Below are 22,538 nucleotides of genomic sequence, written 5' to 3'. Positions count from 1 at the left end.
TTTGCTCACTACCGTTTTACATTTGTTTGGAATGTGAGCACATGGCTCCATAACTCCAGAGTTTATCCCCTTTGGAAAGCAGATGTGTGTAGCAATAAATCCCTGTCTTTCTCTAAAGTTTTCTCATTACCTCCTGAGTCATCTTTTACTTCCTTGAACCCAAGCTTGTCCTTTACCCCAGTTCAATTTCAGAAATCCCTAAACATGCACAAATGGGTAAATATGTCCTTCTTATCATCAGCCAGGCCTGAGTCTGAATCATAGCTGCATAATTTATCAACTGAGTGCTTTTGCGCAGTGTTTTAATACTGCTGAGGTTGTTTCCTCAATTATAAAATTTTTAAAAAATTAAAGGATGTGACTTAAAAGTCATTTTGCAATGTAAGTTGGATGATGCAAGTAAAGAAAAAACATTGCCTGTAGTGGGGGCTTAATTCATGTTCGCTCTATTTACTTGTATTTGGAAATCCAGGAAGATGCCTCTGAATTTTCCGTAACTAAAATATGAGGGTATTTAAAAATTGTTAAGCCTGAGTGGTATTTAAGCATCATCAGTAAGAGCAAAGTCTTTGAAGTGAGCCACTTCTGGGTTTGGGTTTGAATCGTGGCTCTGCCATTTACTGGGCATCTAACTTGGCGGTATCTCTCAGCCTTCAAAGCTTTGTTTTCCTCAGGTTTGAAAGGTCATTAATGAAACTTACCATGCAGGGTTGCCTGGACTTCTGTGGAAGCAGAGGGCACTAAGCCTGTCCAGAGCTGTGAGGGAACGTTCTTATGTCTTCACTTGCATTTGCTCCAGGAAAGAGCCCCAGTCTTTGTAAAGAATATGCTCAAATGGAAATGATTTCCCAAATGCAAGCAGTATAAACTTGGTCATGGTAGTGGGTTGACTGGTCTTCTACTAGTATTTCTAAAGTAATGGAAGAGATGGCAGAGAGGAGGAGAACGTGTTTACCTTGAGTGGACCGGCATAAGCAAAGAAAGCTCTGGGATCATATATTTTGCTATTTTCTGAACACAAAGAAATGAATCAAGCACCCTGAGTGGACAAAATATGAATAACATAGAACCGGATGCCTTAGAAGAATGTAGACAATGAAACAGAGCATATAACTTTTTAAAAAACGCTATGGATATCATATGTTCAACTGCTCTTTTATGAATATGACTCTCAAAATCCACACAAGTGAAGGACTTTATTAAAGGTAATAAAAATGTGAAGACCAGAAAGAATTCCTCAAAGCTGTGGGAGGGAGGCAAGAGAGGATTTCAAGATAGCAGTGGAAAGACAGTGTGGCTTACAATGATTACTTTCATTTATTATCAAAGATGTTGCTTGAAAAATCTTATTTTCCAGTAGCATATACTTTATCTGGGTTAAGTACAGGCTTTGGTAAACACACACAAATGGATGATTTAACTGGTATTCTCAAGTCTCCTGGAGAATCATTTTCTAACAAATAGAATGCTTCTTTTGTCTTAGAGCCTTTTATTCTAAATTAGATTGAGAACAAATTGCACATTACCTCCTCATGGTATTACTGCAATTAAGGCAGCTGGAAATCCTATAATATGATTCCTTTTCAAGGAAGTTGAATAGAAACCTGATTTCAACAATCATATCGATTTCTGTACTATGTGTAAAATTGATTCTGACCTTATCAGTCCCAAACATCGACAGGTTTTGGTCAGTAGATTCGATTCTTAATGCTGCCAAAGAGTTTAAATCAAACTTTCATAAAGCCAGCCATTCATTTGGCTTGGCTTTTATAATGGGGGAGGGCTACATATCTGTATATAAAACAATATATGCATATATTACATTATATATTAATACCTAATAGGACCGTTTTATATATGACTTGTATATAACTTATTCCCTGGCTTCATATTATTATTCTACTTTTCTACTTTGTTTTCTCTTTTACTTGTTTTTTACTTTTTTTTTTTTTTTTTTAGGGCCGCACCCATGGCATATGGAGGTTCCCAGGCTAGGGGTCCAATCGGAGCTGTAGCTGCCAGCCTACACCACAGCCACAGCAACGGGGGATGCAAGCTGCATCTGTGACCTACACCACAGCTCACGGTAATGCCAGATCCTTAACCCACTGAGTGAGGCCAGGGATCAAACCCACAACCTCATGGTTCCTGGTCAGATTCATTTCCATTGCACCACAATGGGAACCTCCGACCTTATTGTTTTATATGTATCTTTGAAAGTTACCCTTTTTTTGGCCACACCTACGGCATGTGGAAGTTTCCAGGCCAGTGATTAAATCCAAGCCACAGCTGTGACCTACGCCACAGCTGTGGCAACACTGGATCCTCAACCCATTGCCCTGGGCCAGAAATCAAACACACAGGACCACACAGACAATGCTGGATACTTAACCCACTAAGCCACAGCAGGAACACCAGAAAGTCACTTTGTTTTGCACCAAGGTGGACTCCAAAACAATAAGTAACAAGGACTTAACATTTAAAAAACAAAAACAGTTACCTTGTTTCTCAAATAGTGCACATATCTTAGCTGCTTTGTGAAACAATAATTTGTTGCTCTTGAGATCTAAAACATACACATTTTGTACATACAGACTAATTATAATGTTCAAAAGAATTCACAAGTGAAGATATTACCATATGTATGTTGCATTCATGTTACTATTTTTTAACTTCTTTGTTCAGCTCATACCTTGCTCCAAACCCAACTAAGACTCTACTAGATATTAATACACAATCTATATCTAAAATATGTCTGCTTAAATATGTGTACCTTCTGGAGTTCCCATCGTGGCTCAGTGGTTAATGAATCTGACTAGGAAACATGAGGTTGCGGGTTCGATCCCTGGCCTTGTTTAGGCTACACTGGTCTTCTTAGTAAGCATGTAAAGCACACAAACCTTCGGGCTTCTGCACTTGCCATTTCCTCTTTTGGGACATTTACATGGCATGCTGCCTTGTTTCATGAGTGTTATGTTCAAGGTTACCTCAGAGAAAATGCCTTTGACTGTCCTTTCTATAGGGGCATCTCTTTCACTTTCTATCCCCTTATCTTTATTTTTAATTCATAGCCCTTACCATTTCCTGATATTATTTAATGCTCTTAATTTTATTTTTGCTCCCTTACCCACTAGAGGCTTGATGTTCTTGCTTACTATGGAATCACTAGCATCTATAATAGTTCTGACAGGTGATCAGCAGTACTTGTGTACAATGGATACAAACACTAGAGACAGTTCAAGAGTAATCTTATGACTACCGTGTTACAGTGGCAATAGGCATAATGCTCTATTAATGCAGGAGACGTGGAAGCCCTAGAGACACAGTTTTGTCCATGACATATGAAAAAATTCAGAACCACAAGGACTAGTTGAAAAATCAGCAACCAAGATCAAAGCCAAGGCAATTATGAAGAAAATGGGTCCACAAACATGCTGAATTAAAAAAAAAAAAATCAGTTTGGAAACTCCTAGACACTCTTCTAAAAATTTGAAGATGAAGGCATAAAAGATATCAGTAACTAATGGAGACCATATAGTATAGAGGGTTGCAAAATAATAGGTTTAGGGCAAAATTTCATAGCATTATGTCCAGTATAAGCATTTTCGTATGTGCCTTTTTAAAATTTCTTACTCTGGTACTAATTTTGGGAAAAGTTAATATTGGAGTTCAATATATAAAGTAGATATTTAAATATAATATGGTGTAGCCTTGTAAATTTGCTAAACAATTTCTCCAGCCTACTGGAGAATATATACTCCTACTTTCCCCAAGAAAGCATTACACAAGGTAAAGAAGAAATGACCTTTTTACAACTCTCTGAGCATGAACTAGTATTAAAAGTTAACACATATATTCCCAGTTTAGATACATCTTGCTGAAAGCTGATGTTAAAATGATCTAAGATATTATTAGATCATTTTAATAATAGGTAGTATCAATTATCAAAATGAAGTTTCCAGGAGTTCCCATCATGGTGCAGCGGAAACGAATCCGACTAGGAACCATGAGGTTGCGACTAGAAACCATGAGGCTGCGGGTTCGATCCCTGGCCTCGCTCAGTGGGTTAAGGATCTGGTGTTGCCGTGAGCTGTGGTGTAGATTGTAGATGTGGCTCGGATCTGGCATTGCTGTGGCTGTGGCTTAGGCCAGCGGCTATGGCTCCGATTGGACCCCTAGCCTAGGAACCTCCATATGCCGTGGGTGTGGCCTGAGAAAGACAAAAAGTCAAATAAATAAATAAATAAAGTTACCATGTCTTAGCCACTGTATATCTGCATGCTTAAATGAAATCACTGTAAGAAGATTAATCATTAACAGTAAAGCTGATTCACTTAAAAGTGTTGATTTTTAGGTATCACTAATTTTATGATCAATTTATCTGAAGGTATATACAATTTAGTAAAAACAGATTACTAGGATACTAAGGAGTATGTTTTGCCTATTATATTTTCAAAAATAATGTCAAATTTTATGCTTTCAACACCATAATTATTTGAGAAACTATGATAAGAAAAATTAGAATACGGATAGAGCAAACTGCTAAAATTTATGGAAAAGTGAGTATTTCTCCATTTGAGAAGCATCTCCTCATATTTGAAATCTGGGCAGAAACAAAGAGCAAGGAGTGCTTGCCATTTAGCTCAGGCCATGGAGCGGATGCTATGAGTTCTGCGTTGGGAATGCAGTGGCTGAGGAATGAGTCTTCATGGGGAGCAAAAGGTGGGGGAAGGACCTTCCAAAGAATAGATCCCTCCCAAAGAATGCCAGTCAATTTGTCCTGCTCCATAGAAGACATTCCAAAGCTACCCAGTATCCAGAAAATTCATCTCCAGAAAAATGAAGGATCTGACCCCCCCAAAAGCTCTTTTTTGTGTAAATGCATAAACATTTACAAAAAGAGAAAGTGAAATGACTAAGAAGATATACACCAAAATCATTAAGAGATTACCTCTGCTTTATCTGTACAGCTTTTAATTTTCTTATATTTTTTCCAAATACTTTATGTTAAAAATGGATGTTATTTCAAACAAGTGTTACAGTTGCAGATCCACAATATAAAGACGAATCTAATGTTTTTTAAAAAACTAGCTACTCACTTAAATTTTCTCTGAGTCTTTCATTCTCCTCTGAGTTGTAACTTTGGGGAAAGTATCTTAGAAACTTGGGACAATATGTATTACTTTTTGTGTATTTTCAAAATAAATATTGTTTCCTAAGAAACTCTTTAATCTTGCCTTATGGCCCCCTGGTTTCTTTAAGTCTTTTGAAGCATAATGTTTTACTTAATGCAGAAGGTTGTACACCTTCCTAGAAATAACTGATATATTTGTCTCAAAAAACATGGTGCTTTCCTTCACACAGCACTGTTCCTGTACCAGGCATCCCTATATATAGGTGCCTTGCCTGTTCACAGGTAAATTATGCAGGAGGTATGAGAATAGAACCTAGGCACTGTTAAAACAATTAAATAATGCACTGTTATCTAGAAAGTGTGTACAGGAATTTCTCATTGCTTTGGGTTTAAAGTAAGCATTAGCACAGGAGGATCGTCATTATAATGTTTACAGCTAGAGCTCCAATGCACCAATAGAGAAATTAACTGATCCAGAGTAGATAGTGGTCTCTGATTGTGTCTTTCCTTCTCCAGTTCAAATTCTATAATGTGTAAATTAAGTAACTTCCTTTTGCTTTAATTGAGTCAAAGCTCTGTAGCCTTTTGATTTTCTAAAAAGTTCATCAAACCGCTATTGCCATCCTCCTGCTCAATTTTATTGACTCTCCTATCCTTGACTTTACGATTTCCTGGAAGAGCGAAGCTATTTGAGCTGCAAGTGAGAGCTCCTCTTAAATAAACTAAAAAGTCGGGAGTTCCCGTCGTGGCGCAGTGGTTAACGAATCCGACTAGGAACCGTGAGGTTGCGGGTTCGGTCCCTGCCCCTGCTCAGTGGGTTAACGATCCGGCGTTGCCGTGAGCTGTGGTGTAGGTTGCAGACATGGCTCGGATCCCGCGTTGCTGTGGCTCTGGCGTAGGCCGGTGGCAACAGCTCCGATTCGACCCCTAGCCTGGGAACCTCCATATGCCGCGGGAGCGGCCCAAAGAAATAGCAAAAAGACAAAAAAAAAAAAAAAAAAAAAAAAAAAAAAAAAAAAAATAAACTAAAAAGTCATGTTACTTCCTCAAACTTCTTTTGGTTCTCTTCCTGTGTGTCACTAAAACCCCTGTTCACTAGCTTCCTCCTTGAGTTATTATATGTCTGCTTGTTCAATTTGGTGGTCAGCATATCTCCCACTGGATAATAGTAAAACCAAAAGGTATATGGAAACTGAGATTTCACTTATTTTTATAATAATATCCTTTTGAGAGAGCAGAAGATAAGCATGGAGAGACACTAAAGGAATGATAAATGTACGTATCTTTCTACATGGTGAGCTGGGAATTAAATCCCAAATGCAATTTGTTGTATGTTAATGATAAATTGGATGAAGATGGAGATTAAAACAAAGTTATCTTAAATACATTGCTAAGTAGTAAGAACTATCTTTTTGTTATGAAATTTGTTTTTCTACAGAGAACCAGATTTGTTTGATCCAACTTTGCAGCTTTCATGAACATCTGTGAAGTATTGGCATTAATGGTGAGACAGCTGATGATTTTACTTCTGAGAAAGTGAGGTTACTATTGATTAGCATTTACTTTGTTTTTGTGCTTTCCTTCCTGACATTTTGTTTTTGCATTGTTTCTAAAATATTCCTAGTTTCCAAATGTGAAACTTAACATAGTCAAGGTATTGTGATTTCTCAGTGTGTTAAAATTTCCACTTTCTCTCATATTCCAATGAGTATTCAAGGAGTATGTGGCTCCTTTAACAAAATAACAGGACAAGTTTTGCCTGCGAAAGCTAACTGGATAAATAGAAGATACTAACACAAAATTATGAGAAATCTGAATCTCAATTCACTTAAACTTCAGTGGCAATGGTACCACCACCCAAAAGAGTATCAAGACAAGTAGTTAAGATTGATATTTTATGTGTAAAACATTTCTGCTCAACTGGAAGATTCTGAAACAATACGTTTATTCTTCTATGCTATATTATGGCACATAGGATTCAGGGAAAATAATTTTCTCAGTTCCATAGAAATCCTCACACTTGATCCTAGTTACGAACTAACTGCATGGGCTCCATACTCTAGTTACACACCAGCTTAATGATGATCTTAAAGATTTGTGTAACTTTTTGCAGGCTTCATAATTATCTTTATGTAAAAACTTACTGCTAATGCTTCATTTAATTTGACCTTTGGAAAATAGACAAAGGTTTTATCCAAAAGAGTTACCCAAGACTAAAAAGGTTTAATTTCATTTTTTAAAACTTACCTCTTCCATTCTATAAACCAAAGATAAATGTGTAAGTGCTAAGAACAGAATGTCTGGTTGCTGTTTTTTAAAAACATATACAGTATAGAGAGAGAACATTTTAAAGTTGGAAGCATCAGTTATACAAAGGACCAATTATTCCATTCAGAAATCAGATTAAACCAAATTTGTGTGTGTACTTGAGGCAATCAGGGTAATGACCCAGAATTAAATAAAAACCTTTGGGATTCATGTAAATGAAATATAATGAACACCTACACTTAGGTGTTTTGTGAGACAGTCACTACAAATGTACCATCGTGCCCAGATGGTTAGCCTCTCTAACCATATTTCTTAAAAGCAGTTCCTGATTCACAGACCTGTTCTGTACCCACAGCATAATATATATGCCTCTTGAGCCTCACTCCCTGAAACGTGCCCCCTAGATGCCGTATCCCCCACCTCACCTATTTCCATTTCAATGTCCAGCATATTTCCCTGAAGGCAATATGAAAGCTACCCATGCCTAGTTACTAAAATTCATATGCGGTGGCAGCAAAAAGTCATTAGCTGATACAAATTTGGCTGAGGATCAGCAGTGTTGGTTATAATCCACATCTTGGTGATGACTTGGATCCTGTTACAAATAAGAGGAGCCAAAAATCCTCAACTGGAGTGGTCAGTCCCATCAGCAAAAGACAGGTAGATGTGATTGACAGGAAGTACCCTTCCCACTCTGACCCAGTCCCTGTTTAGAAAGACCATTGTTCAATCTTGGATTGTCTAAGGCTACAGGCTGAATGTCAGGTTTAATAAGAAGCCCACTTCCCATGGGCACAGCCCTGTTTATACAGCACATCAGTGCCATGGAAAGAACTGTGGGCAGATCTGCAGTTTTACCAAAACACCTACTTTTCTGAGGCTATCCATGGGAAAGTTCATAAAATGTAATCCTGGGGCCAAGCCAGAGTATTTGGAAAATTAGATAATCAGTTTGAACATGGCAACCCATGGAGATGAGACTGAAGCCAGCAGACGAAACAGGTAAGAATGAGCCTAGATGCCAACACTGGAGATTGGGCAAACACAAATGGAATGAGGAGGCAAAAGATCAGAGCCTGCGAGCAATGGAAGCGAGGAAAACCTGTGGGCAGGGGAAGCTTTGTTCAGGAGAATGCATTTTGCAAACATAGTTATTTGGCTGCTCTATTCATTTTGTCTGTGGCCAGGTAAGCTCCAGCTAGATCCAGATGGTGCAATTACAAGGCTGTGCATGATTTTTTTTCTGTCAATCTCCACAGGCCTGGAATAGGAACAAAGGAAACAGAGAGCTGGAATAACTCAGGCTTTGCTATTAGCTGCACAAGAATGTTGGGGAATCAATAAACACATTGATCCAGACAAGAATTGTTTTAAAGTGGTGTTGCCAGAAATCTGCGGATAGATCAGAGGATAGTGGAATGGATGGCTGTGGAACAAGTGAGTAATAGAAAAGGAGAGAAAAATAGGGTTATATCTACTGAAAAGGCCGCCCTGTATCCAAACTCAGTGTTCCAAACTGGGTCTGGAAATGGATTACCATGTGACCCACAATGGAAGCATCTGCTGTACATAAAATAGTTAGAATGAAGACGAAGACAGAAAAAGAGGAGTTCCCGTCATGGCGCAGTGGTTAACGAATCCAACTAGGAACCATGAGGTTGTGGGTTCAATCCCTGGCCTTACTCAGTGTTAAGGATCTGGGGTTGCCGTGAGCTGTGGTGTAAGTCACAAACGCGGCTCAGATCCCAAGTTGCTGTGGCTCTGGTGTAGGCCAGTGGCTGCAGCTCTGATTAGACCCCTAGCCTGTGAACCTCCATCTGCCACAGGCATGGCCCTAAAAAGACGAAAAAGGAAAGAAAAAGAGTTAAGTATAACAAGATTTCCCCCTATTTCCAGTTCACTCAAAAGGAAAAGAATGTCGGGCTATGAGAAAGATGAAACTAGGTGCATTTCCAGTAAGCATCAGGGAGAGTATATCTAGAGAAGAAAGTGAGAACATTTTGCAAATAAAGGAGCCATCTTGATGCAGGTCCTTTAACATGAATGATTATCTTCTGTCACTTGCCCTTGAAGAACTACAGGTCTGAGATATTATTTTCATTGTCCCTTGCTGTTGACACCTCACTTTGCTTTCTGCTCTGTATGGTGACTGTCAGGGTGAGCCTGAGAGAGGGGAATAAAGATGCCCCACCCACTATTATACAGAAGCAGCAAGTAGCACAAGACAGATCCTTTTTCAGCATATGTTCTTCTGGCTCTAAGGCCCCACTCTTCTTCCATCATGCCAGACAAGCTTTAGACCTCCATACCAAGATGGAGAAAAGCACTGAGAACCCCTGCAAAGCAGAAATATCAGCTGCTAAATTCAGGCCCCATATGAATAAGTGGTGAGAATAATGCCTTTGGTATATGGATGTCATACATGAATAAATCTATAGTATTTAATAAGTTATGAAACTATGTTGCTGTTATGAGAAAATGTTATCTCTTTCATCACTCAGTAATTTGTGTAAGCATAAATCTATAGACTTGGCAGAATTTAAAATGACTGCATATGCCCACAACTAAAGTTCAACTGCTGCTTATTATGAGAGAGAGATTCCTTGCTACTTTTCTATTACATCATTTAAAATATTGATCTTAAGTTATGACCCACATGATCATGAATCAAGGCTTGTGTGTTTACAGGCTGCAGCTGAAGACACTGGTCCAACAGTATCATATTATGGAATTTAAAGTATTGCAACTCCCTAAGGAAATTTGCTGAAACCAGTTGGGCAGACTTTGAATTATTTGTTTGGTTAATTATCAATGGCTCCAAAGTGGGCCACTGTAAAAGCTCTCTCAGTAAATTGCTTTCAAAGCCTAGGGCAGTTTGTAAGCATTATGCTTCTTGTACACGCCACACAAAGTTCTCTTTGTTTATTGCCCTGTGTATCCTTGGACTTTTCACTAATGGTTTGTAGGCAGCCCTGTTTCATTAACAGGCTGCCCTGACAACTTAAATAGTCTTCCAGTCCTCTCAGTTTGAATTTGAACCTAAGATCTTTACAGTCATGCTAAACCCATCCATCAGGTCACTGTGGATGAGGTAAAACATGCAGGGCTCCAAGTCCTTATTACCCAATATCTCTCCTAAAGCTTCCAGGTCCAAGACTGACAATTACCACATCATATGGCTGTTGCTTCCCTTATTATCCTATTATCTTCTCTTAATCTCCTTGCCAATTAAGATGATATCCAGTGTGTCTGGAGGAAAGGCGACCTGGATGAGACTTCCTAGAAAAGATGTTATCTGATGCAGGCACTGAAGCTGTGATGAGAATCCCAATGAAAACATAAGGCTGAGCAAAAGATAGTTAAGTCTTTGCTCCAGGGAAAAAATGAGATCGTTGAGATTTTTATTGCATTTTTGGTTTATGCAAGGTGATTCACTCTCTTGCAAGATGTGTCAGCTCATCCTGGGACCTTTGATTTTCAGATTTCTTTCCCCTGCACAAGGCTGTTGCTGTGTGCTCAAAGATAGTTGGGGTGACCTCTCAAAGTGGAAAGGAGCATCAGTCACCCTCTTTTACACTGGGAAGTTCCATGTGAGCCATCAGACGCTGTTGTCATGTTCTTCTGATCTGCAGTCTCCCCTTGGCTAAGTGGATCTCGGCCAGGCCTCAGTAACTCTGCAACCACCAGTCTCCTCCTGCAGATTCCGAGAACCCCCGGCTAGTGTGTGCAGCTCCTGTGGCAGCAATAGCATTTGCTCTTCCAACTTGTGTCAGGGCTCCTCCTTTAGTCTCTCTGACTCTTGGATCAGCTCCATGAGTTTGGTGAAGAACAGGAGCCTCACACTTGAGTCACCAGCAGCAATGATGTGGAGGCCTGGCCGTAGGTTTCAGCTTGTGATTGTGAGTACAAATATTTCCTATCCCTCACCAGCTTCCTCATCTTTCCTTCCCAATGGTCTGCCCTCCTGACTGCAGGCGTAGCACCCACTAAAGGGAAAAAAAGGCTCGTATTGACTCTTATTCAAACTCCTACAAATATGTAAAGTCAAATCTCTGTGATAAATCCCCTGGCCTTTATTACTCCTTGTGGCTCTCCCTTTCTCATCCAAACTTGGCAAATAAAATATGCATATCTGTTATGCTCAGGGGAATAATATCGAGTAAGATATGCTTCAAAAACCTATTAAAATTTGGAGTGGTAAGGAAGAAAATTCCACATTTACTGTCTTAGGTTGAAATTTTGAAGCTTCTACCCTTTCAAATAATTTTATTTTTAAATACTTTTCTATAGACAAGCTATAATGATATTACAATTATTAAAACCATAATAACATTACTTTCAACAGACCATTCTGCATGCCACATTCATGCAGAAAAGAATTCAGTCAGATGAGAACAATGTTCTTGATGAGGATATGGATGATTTCTGTAATCCAAGCCATTCAAACAATTTCCTAATTTTGACATCATGCAGAATTCATTCTTCTCATGCTTGGGAAAATAAGAGAATTCATTAAATTCATTTCAAGGCATGGAAAATATCTTGTAGTGAAGACACTTACTATAGGTAAGTGAAACCAGGAAGCAAGCTAATAAAATTATTTATGAATATGAATGTTCTCTCCTAATATATTTCTCCATACAAGCTATTAATCTAATTTATATCACATACATCATTCCCTTCTACTTTGCCTGACCCCACAGAGGAAGGAATGTGCTGGTATAAATTCACAGAGGGGGATGTTTATAATTGCTAGAACCCTTACAAGTTTAAAAGGCAGAGCTGAAAGTTTGATATGTGTTCCATAAGTCTCTAGATTTGTTTCTGTCTCTATATTACTTACATGTGTTGAGGCAATGAGACACTCAACATTTGAGTCGCTCGATACCATTTAGCAATTAAAGAGTGTGAAGCATGATTGTGGATACTGCAAAAGATACAAGGATGGTAAAGACCAGCCCCTGCGTGCAATTCAGTAAAATGAATGAGACGGTTATGCCTTGTGCCAAGGCTTCAGGGGAGGAAATTTACTCTAAAGAAGAAAGCGGGAAGGAGGGAAAGATGTTGCTGTTTTACTCCCGTAAACAACTAAAGGAAGAGAAGAGAACTGGACATTACAACAGAGCGATGTGTGCATTTTTACTATGCAAACCCCTCAACTAAAGCCCAGATGCAAAACTTCAATAAAGACTCTATTTGAAGCAAATATTGCGTGCCAGTGAATTCTGCTAAAGAAAATTTGGAAAGGTATTTATTTCTCTTGGGATTACAAAGTCTATCCCCATCTATTTCAAATAAGTCTAATTTGTTTAAGTCAAAGAAGGTGCTCTATAATGTTGGGTTAAAAATTTAGATTAATACATGGACTGGTGCAAGTACCTAGTGACTACAATTTTAGACAGGGTACAAAATACATAAACTTTGTTTAAAATGAGATTATTTGGGTAGAGAGATAGAGCAAATCAATTCAGAAGAGGTGGTTTACTTGCAAGTCTTGAAAAGTGAATAAAATTTAAAAAAAAAACAATTATTTTATGCAAAAAAGGATAAAGGCACTATAAAGTGGGAAAACAGTCTTTTGAAGAAATCAATATATGCAGAAATCAATGTATAGAGTGTAATACAGAGGGAATAATAAAGCAAAATTGGGTAAGTAGGACGTAGCATATTATGGACTAGAGACTAAAAAGCCCCAAATGCCAAACTAAAGAAGGTTTTTTTTCTTTTTTAAACCTTATTTAGATTACTTCCTGGAGATAGGATTAAGATGACGGAGTAGAAGGACTGGAGCTCAACATCTCTCCTGAAAACAACAAAATTCACAACTAAAGGCTGAGCAATCTCCACCCAAATGGACCGGAAACCTTAAAAAAGATATCCTAGTACAGAAGAAAAAGAGGAGGCCACATCAAGAGGTAGGAGGGGCGATGTCAAGATATAAACAACCCCGTACCTCCCGGGTGGGAAGCCCCACAGGCTGGAAATGAACTGGTTCAGAGACTCACCTATAGGAGTGAGAGTTCTGAGCCCCACGTCAAACTCTCACGTGTGGGGATCTGGCACTGGGAGAAAGAGCCCTGGGAGCATCTGGCATTGAAGGCCAGTGGGGCTTGTGCACAGGAGCTCCATGGGACTGGGGGAAATGGAGTCCCCATTCTTAAAAGGTGCACACAGACGTTCACGTGCACGGGGTCCCAGGGCAAAGCAAAGTCTCCATAGGAACCTGGGTCAAACCTGACTGCAGTTCTTGGAGGACATCCTGGGAAAATGGATGAATGTGGCTTGTTGTGAAGGAAGGACATTGAAAGCAAAGCTCTTGGGAATATTCAGCAGTGTGCCTTTCTCTGGAGGTGGCCATTTTGGGAAAATCCGGCCCCACCCATCAGTCAGCTGCTGAGAAGCCCCAGGGCAAACAATAATCCAGGTGGGATCACAGCCCTGCCCCTCAGGAAACAGGCTCCCTAAAGACCCCTCAGGCACACAGCTGCCCCTAATCCCATCCAGAAACTAGGCCCCACCCACCAGAGGGATTAGAATCAGCTCCACCCACCGGTGGGCAGGCATCAGCCCCTCCCATCAGGAAGCCTACAGCAAGTCCCCATACCGACTTCAGCCACAAGGGGGGCAGACACCAGAAGTAAGAGAGGCTACAACTCTATTATCTGTGAAAAGGTCACCACACCAAAAACCTATAAAAATGAAAAGACAGAGAACTATAACTCAGATGAGGGAGAAAGGGAAAACCCCAAAAAATCAGCTAAGTGATGAGTAAATTCTCAGCCTCCAGGAAAAAGACGTTAGGATACTGTTGATGCTAAGATGATGAGGACATTGGAAATAAACTGGAGGTAAAGATGGATAACTTACAGGAAACACTGAGAAAAGAGATACAAGATATAAAACTTAAACAAGAAGAGATGCAAAATACTATAACAAATAAAAAATTCACTGTATGCCGAGAACTATAAAACTTTAATCAAAGAAATCAAAGAAGATGTAAAGAAATGGAAAGATATTCCATGTTCCTGTATTGGGAAAATCAATATTGTAAAAATGGCCATACTACCCAAAGCAATCTACAGATTCAATGCAATCCTTATCAAATTAACCATGACATTTTTCACAGAACTAGAACAAACAAACAATCCAAACATTTATATGGAACAACAAAAGACCCAGAATCGCCAAAGCAATCCTGAGAAACAAAAACCAAGCAGGAGGCATAACTCTCCCAGACTTCAAGAAATACTCCAAAGCCACAGTCATCAAAACAGTGTGGTACTGGTATCAAAACAGACAGACAGACCAATGGAACAGAATGGAGAATCTGGAAATAAACCCTGACACCTATGGTCAATTAATCTTTGACAAAGGAGGCAAAAACATAAAATGGGAAAAAGAAAGTCTATTCATCAAGCACTGCTGGAAAACCTGGACAGCTGCATGCAAAGCAATGAAATTAGAACACACCCTCACACCATGCACAAAAATAAACTCAAAATGGCTGAAAGATTTAAATATACGACAGGACACCATCAAACTCCTAGAAGAGAACACAGGCAAAACACTCTCTGACATCAACCTCATGAATATTTTCTCAGGTCAGTCTCCCAAAGCAATAGAAATTAGAGCAAAAATAAACCCATGGGACCTCATCAAACTGAAAAGCTTTTGCACATCAAAGGAAACCCAAAAGAAAACAAAAAGACAACTTTCAGAATGGGAGAAAATAGTTTCAAATGATGCAACTGACAAGGGCTTAATCTCTAGAACATATAAACAACTTATACAACCCAACAGCAAAAAAGCCAATCAATCAATGGAAAAATGGGCAAAAGACCTGAATAGACATTTCTCCAAAGAAGATATACAGATGGCCAGCAAACACATGAAAAAATGCTCAACATCGCTGATCATAAGAGAAATGCAAATCAAAACTACCATGAGATACCACCTCACACCAGTCAGAATGGCCATCATTCATAAATCCACAAATAACAAGTGCTGGAGGGGGTGTGGAGAAAAGGCAACCCTCCTGCACTGTTGGTGGGAATGTGAACTGGTACAGCCACTATGGAGAACAGTTTGGAGATACCTTAGAAATCTATACATAGAACTTCCATATGACCCTGCAATCCCACTCTTGGGCATCTATCTGGACAAAACTCTACTTAAAAGAGACACGTGCACCCACATGTTCATTGCAGCACTACTCACAAGAGCCAGGACATGGAAACAACCCAAATGTCCATCGACAGATGATTGGATTTGGAAGAAGTGGTATATATACACAATGGAATACTACTCAGCCATAAAAAAGAATGACATAATGCCATTTGCAGCAACATGGATGGAACTAGAGAATCTCATCCTGAGTGAAATGAATCAAAAAGACAAAGACAAATACCATATGATATCACTTATAACTGGAATCTAATATCCAGCACAAATGAACATCTCCTCAGAAAAGAAAATCATGGACTTGGAGACTTGTGGCTGCCTGATGGGAGGGGGAGGGAGTGGGAGGGATCAGGAGCTTGGGCTTATCAGACACAACTTAGAATAGATGTACAAGGAGATCCTGCTGAATAGCATTGAGAACTTTGTCTAGATACTCATGTTGCAACAGAAGAAAGGCTGGGGGAAAAATGTAATTGTAATGTATACATGTAAGGATAACCTGACCCCCTTGCTGTACAGTGGGAAAATAAAAAAAAAAAAAATTCACTAGAAGCAGCTAATGGCAGAATACAGGAGGCAGAAGAACAAATAAGTGAGGTGGAGGACAAAAAAGAGAAAAAAGATTGAAAACAAATGAAGAGAGCCTCAGAGAACTCTGGGACAACATGAAACGCAGCAACATCTGTATTATAGGGGTGCCAGAAGGAGAAGAGAGAAAGAAGGGGACAGAAAAAAATATTCCAAGAGATAATAGCCAAAAACTTCCCTAACATGGGAAAGGAACCACCTACTCAAATCCAGGAAACACAACGAGTACCATATAATATAAACCCAAGGAGGAACACCCCGAGGCACATATTAATCAAACTGACCAAAATTAAAGACAAAGAGAAAATCTTGAAAGCAGCTAGGGAAAAGAAGCAAATAACATACAAGGGAACCCCAATAAGGTTATTGGCAGATTTTTCAGTAGAAACTCTGCAGGCCAGAAGGGAGTGGCATGATATACTTAACGTGATGAAAGGAAAAAATCTCCAACCAAGATTACTCTATTCAGCAAGGCTCTCATTCACATTTGAAGGAGAAATCAAAACCTTCACAGATAAGTAAAAGCTGAGGGAATTCAGCAACGCTAAAACAGCCTTACAACAAATACTAAAGGAACTTCTCTAAGCAGAAAAGAAAAGACAGCAACAGGAAACAAAAATTCCACAAATGACAAGGCTCACCAGTAAAAGTATATATACAGTAAAGATACAAAATCATCCACGCACAATTATGCCACCAAAATCAGAAATCATGAGAAGAGGTGGGTACAAATGCAGGACAATGGAGATGAACTTGCAATGAAGAGATCAACAACTTAAAACAACCTCATATACATATAGAATCTTATATCAAAACTTCAGAATAACTGCAAACCAAAAATCTACAGCTGATACACAAACAAAGAAAAATCAACTGAAATACAGCACTAAAGATAGTCCTCAAACCAGAAGAGGAAAGAACAAGAGAAGAAGGAAAGAAAAAAGAGCAACAAAAACAAATCCAAAGCAATTAATAAAATGGCAATAAGAACATAAATATCAATAATTACCTTAGATGCTAATGGACTAAGTGCCCCAACCAAAAGACATAGACTGGCTGAATGGATACAAAAACAAGATCCACATATATGCTGTCTTCAAGAGACCCACTTCACCACTAGGGACACATACAAATTGAAAGTGAGGATGGAAGAAAATATTTCATGCAAACAGGGATCAAAAGAAAGCTGGAGTAGCAACATTCATATCAGACAAAATAGACTTTAAAATGAAGAATATTTTAACGCACAAAGAAGGTCATTACATAATGATCAAAGGATCAATCCAAGAAGAAGATATAACAATTTTAAATATCTATGCACCCAACATAGGTTCACCACAATATACAAGGCAACTGCTAACAACCTTAAAAGGACAAATCGAAAATAACACAATCATAGTCAGGGACTTTAACACCCCATTTACAGCAATGGACAGATCAACCAGACAGAAAATCAATAAGGAAACACAGACCCTGAATGATGCATTAAACCAGATGGACTTAATAGGACTTTCCATCCAAAAGCAACAGAGTACACATTCTTCTCAAGTGCACATGGAACATTCTCTAAGATTGATCACATCATGGGCTACAAATCCAACCTCAGTAACTTTAATTGAAATCTTATCAAGCGTCTTTTCTGACCACAACGCTATATGACTAGAAATCAAAAACAAGAAATAAACTGCAAAAAACACAAGCACATGGAGACTAAATAACATGCCACTAAACAACCAATGGATCACTGAGGAAATCAAAGAGGAAATTAAAAAATACCTAGAAGCAAATGACAAAGAAGATACGACACTCCAAAACCTATGGGATGCAGCAAAAGCCATTCTAAGAGGAAAGATTATAGCAATACAAGCCCACCTCAGGAAACAAGAAAAATCTCAAATAAACAAGCTAACTTTACATCTAAAGCCTCTCAAGACAGAAGAACAGACAAGACCTAAAGTGAGCAGAAGGAAAGCAATCATAAAGATCAGAGTGAAATTAATGAAATAGAAACAAAGAAAACCATAGAAAAGATCAAGGAAACGAAAAGCTGGTTCTTTGAAAAGCACCAAAATTGATAAACCCCTATCCAGACTTCTCAAGCAAAAAAGAGAGAGGACTCAAATCAATAAAATTAGAAATGAAAAAGGAGAAGTAACAACAGACGTCACGGAAATACAAAGGATCATAAGAGACTACTATATGCAACTATAGGCCAATAAAATGGAAAACCAGAAGAAATGGACAAACTCTTAGAAAAGTACAATCTTCCAAGACTAAACCAAGATGAAATAGAAAAGATGAATGGACCCATCATAAGAACTGAAATTGAAACTGTGATTAAAAAACTTCCAACAAACAAAAGTCCAGGACCAGATGGCTTCATAGGCGAATTCTATCAAACATTTAGAGAAGAGCTAACACTTCTCCTTCTGAAACTATTCCAAAAAATTGAAGAGGAAGGGATACTCCCAAACTCATTCTATGAGGCCACCATCACCCTGATACCAAAACCAAACAAAGATTCCACAACAAAAGAAAACTACAGGCCAGTTTCACTGATGAACATTGATGCAAAAATCCTGAACAAAATACTAGCAAACCACATCCAACAATATATTAAAAGGATTGTACATCATGGTCAAGTGAGATTTATCCCAGGGATGCAAGGGTTCTTCAATATCCGCAAATCCATCAGTGTGATACACCACATTAAGAAACTAAAGAATAAAAACCATATGATCCTCTCAATAGATGCAGAAAAAGCCTTTTAAAAAAATCCAACACCCATTTCTGATAAAAACTCTTCAGAAAGTGGGCATAGTGGGAACCTACCTCAGTGTAATAAAGGCCATATATGAGAAACCCAGAGCGAACATCATTCTCAATGGTGAAAAGCTGAAAGAATTCCCCCTGAGATCAGGAACAAGACAAGGATGTCTGCTCTCACCACTACTCTTCAACATAGTTTTGGAAGTCCTAGCCACAGCAATCAGAGAAGTAAAAGAAATAAAAGGAATCCAAATTGGAAAGGAAGAAGTAAAACTATCACTATTTGCAGATGACATGATACTATACCTAGAGAATCCTAAAGACTCTACCAGAAAACCGTTAGAGCTCATCCACAAATTTGGCAAAGTCACAGGATACAAAATCAATACACAGAAATCGGTGGCATTTCTATACACTAACAATGAAAGATCAGAAAGAGAAATTAGGGAAGCAATCCCGTTTCCCATTGCATCTAAAAGAATAAAATACCTAGGAGTAAACCTACCTAAAGAAACAAAAGACCTGTACTCTGAAAACTATAAGACACTGATGAAAGAAATCAAAGATGACACAAATAGATGGAAAGATATACCATGCTCGTGGATTGGAAGAGTTAATATTATCAAAATGACTATACTACCTAAGGCAATATACAGATTCAATGCAATCCCTATCAAATTACCAAGGATATTTTTCACAGAACTCAAACAAAGTATTTTAAAGTTTGTCTAGGAGCTCAAAAGACCCAGAATAGCCAAAGACATCCTGAAAAAGAAAAATGGAGCTGAAGGCATCAGGCTCCCAGACTTCAGACTATACTACAAAGCAACAGTCATCAAAACTGTATGGTACTGGCACAAAGACAGAAATATAGATCAGTGGGACAGGAGAGAAAGCCCAGAATTAAACCCACGCACCTACAGCCAACTCATCTATGACAAAAGAGGCAAGAATATACAATGGAGAAAAGACAGCTTGTTCAATAAGTAGTGCTGGGAACACCAGAAAGCTACATGGAAAAGAATGAAATTAGAACACTCTCTAACACCATACACAAAAATAAACTCACACTGGATTAAAGACCTAGATATAAGACCAGACACTATAAAACTCTTAAGAGGAAAACATAGGCCAAACACTCTCCGACATAAACAACAGCAACATCTTCTCAGATCCACCTCTTAGAGTATTAACAATAAAAACAAAAATAATCAAGTGGGACCTAATCAAACTTAAAAGTTTTTGCACAGCAATGGAAACCCTAAACAACACAAAAAGACAACACACAGAATGGGAGAAAATCTTTCCAAGTGAATCGACTGACAAGGGATTAATCTCCAAAATTTACAAACACCTGTAGTTCCATACCAAAAAAACAAACAACCCCATCAAAAAATGGGCAGAAGATCTAAACAGACAGTTCTCCAAATAAGACATATGGATGGTCAAAAAATACATGAAAAGATGTTCAGCATCACTCATTATTAGAGAGATGCAAATCAAAACCACTATGATGTACCACCTTATACAAGCCAGAATGGCCATCATCCAAAAGTCTACAAACAGTAAGTGCTGGAGAGGGTGTGGAGAAAAAGGAACCCTAGTACACTGTTGGTGGGATTGTAAATTGGTGCAACCACTATGGAAAACAGTATGGAGATTCCTCAGAAAACTAAAACTAGAACTCCCATTTGATCCAGTAATCCCACTTCTGGGCATCTATCCAGAGAAAACCACAACTCGCAAAGACACATGTACTCCAATGTTCACTGCAGCACTCTTTGCAATAGCCAAGACGTGGAAACAACCTAAATGTCCATTGACAGAGGAGTGGATCAAGAAGAGGTGGTACATATACACAATGGAATATTACTCAGCCATTAAAAGGAATGAAATACCAGCATTTTTAGCAATATGGATGGACCTAGAAATTATCATGCTAAGTGAAGTCAGCCATACAATGAGACACCAACATCAAATGCTTTCACTGACATGTGGACTCTGGGAAAAAAGGACAGACGGAACTTCTTTGCAGAACAGATGCTGACTCACAGACACTGAAAAACTTACGGTCTCCGGAGGAGACAGTTTGAGGGGTGGGGGATGTGCCTGGGCTGTGGGATGGAAATCCTGCAAAATTGGATTGCTATGATCATTGTACAACTACAGATGTGATAAATTCATTTGAATAATTAAAAAAAATAAAATGTAAACCTTATTTAATTGGAACAAGGATCTCAAGAATGTACTTTCGTAAAAGAAGCATTATGGAGAGAACTACTGATTCAGTTTTATCTGGCAATAGTTGCATGGGTTGAACCAGAGAGTACAAAGGCAAGAGTTGTAGGAACCGGTTCAAAGATAATATGACTGACCATAAATAACGAAGACCCAGAAATTCCCCAGAAGTATGAGGTGCAACTATTTTATGATTAAAATGGTGGGGGTGGGTAGGGAGAGATCGAAGAAACAACAAGTGAAGTTTTAAGGACATGTTCATGTTATTTTTGTGAAATAGAAAGGAAGGTGATTTCTTAAGAAGAAGAATGATAAGGTTACAATTGAAGGAAAGTAGAGAATTTTAGTGAATCATCTATATGGTAGCATTTGCCCATCCCTCTCACCGTTTCAATAACTCTCCCATCCACTCTGCTTCATCCATATTTTCACACTGGAGCTGCCCAACTATTTGGTTATAATTATGCCTTCTGGGCCAGAGACCTGGGGACCAGACTCAAGTGTAACCATTCAGAGTGTTCTAGAACTCCTGGAACTTTCATGTAAAAGTCACTGTCTTTCTAGTAATTCAGGTTTTACCATGGAACCCTGAAGGCTATGTCCTATTGTCCTCTTATTATGCTTTCCACATTTCCTGCTATAGGGAACACAAAACATATGTGACAAGCACAGAAAAAAAAAATAAAATAGATTCACACATAAGATAATAAACACAAGCTGGAGAGAGATGGAATTTAATCTCCTAGTCCCAGCTGTTACTGAGAAACAGTCCTATTCCCACCCTTCAATTCTGTGAGACATCCCAGAAAGATTATAATAAATACCTACAACTGCTGAAGCTAGTTCAAGTTGGTTTTCTGATACTTTCATTGAGAAGGTTGCACTGCATCAAAGTCATTTTTCTCTGAAAAGAATTAGCAATAGAACTGACTAGGGAGACGTTTAAGCATCGCCAGACAGCGTTTTGGGATCCAAATGAAGCTGGAAACACGAAAGGTAATAGCACGCATCTACTTGATGTGTGAGTTTTTGCAGAAACCTTCTGTAGCCCACAAGTACATGAGCGAAGAGCTCAAAAATTGTGGTTTTAATTGTAACAAAAATCAATGGAAGGACAATAGGCCATGAAGGTTAGTGACACTGACAAATATGAAACTGAAGTTCAGGGTGAAATGTCTCTCAGAGGGAATGATGTCATCCATTAGTGAGCTCTGCCGTGACCAGAGGCATAGGAGGCACAAGTATGATTCTAATCGGTTCCCTTTCTTTCTTCTCCTCAGCTTCTAAATTTATACTCCAGCATTCTTTTAGCAGCATCAAACTAATGTAACTGTCCAAATCAAGATGATGGTACAGGAAA

The 22,538-nt window shown here is 38.7% G+C and overlaps 2 protein-coding genes across 3 annotated transcripts in view; one reads left to right on the top strand and one right to left on the bottom strand.

Moving 5' to 3' along the window:
* LOC110255835 (uncharacterized) overlaps positions 1–13,265 on the top strand; it is a 1,104,139-nt gene extending 1,090,874 nt beyond the window's left edge. For both annotated transcript variants that reach the window (XR_014819674.1, XR_014819681.1), the window contains exons 8-11: positions 6,573–6,638; positions 8,662–8,839; positions 10,884–12,649; positions 13,145–13,265. The gene's annotated coding sequence lies outside the window, so the exon portion shown is untranslated. The remainder of the gene's footprint in view (positions 1–6,572; positions 6,639–8,661; positions 8,840–10,883; positions 12,650–13,144) is intronic.
* The window catches only part of LOC106505319 (uncharacterized), a 354,150-nt gene that overhangs the window by 177,999 nt on the left and 153,613 nt on the right, over positions 1–22,538 (bottom strand). The window lies entirely within an intron of this gene.

The sequence above is a fragment of the Sus scrofa genome, chromosome 11 (assembly GCF_054392235.1).
Source record: "Sus scrofa isolate SSC_HxYL_T2T_F1_AM1 chromosome 11, Sscrofa_HxYL_maternal_Yorkshire_Landrace_v2.0, whole genome shotgun sequence".
Taxonomy (NCBI): Eukaryota; Metazoa; Chordata; class Mammalia; order Artiodactyla; family Suidae; genus Sus; species Sus scrofa.
Note: the sequence above shows the minus strand (reverse complement) of the source record. Positions and strands in the feature narration are given on the sequence as shown.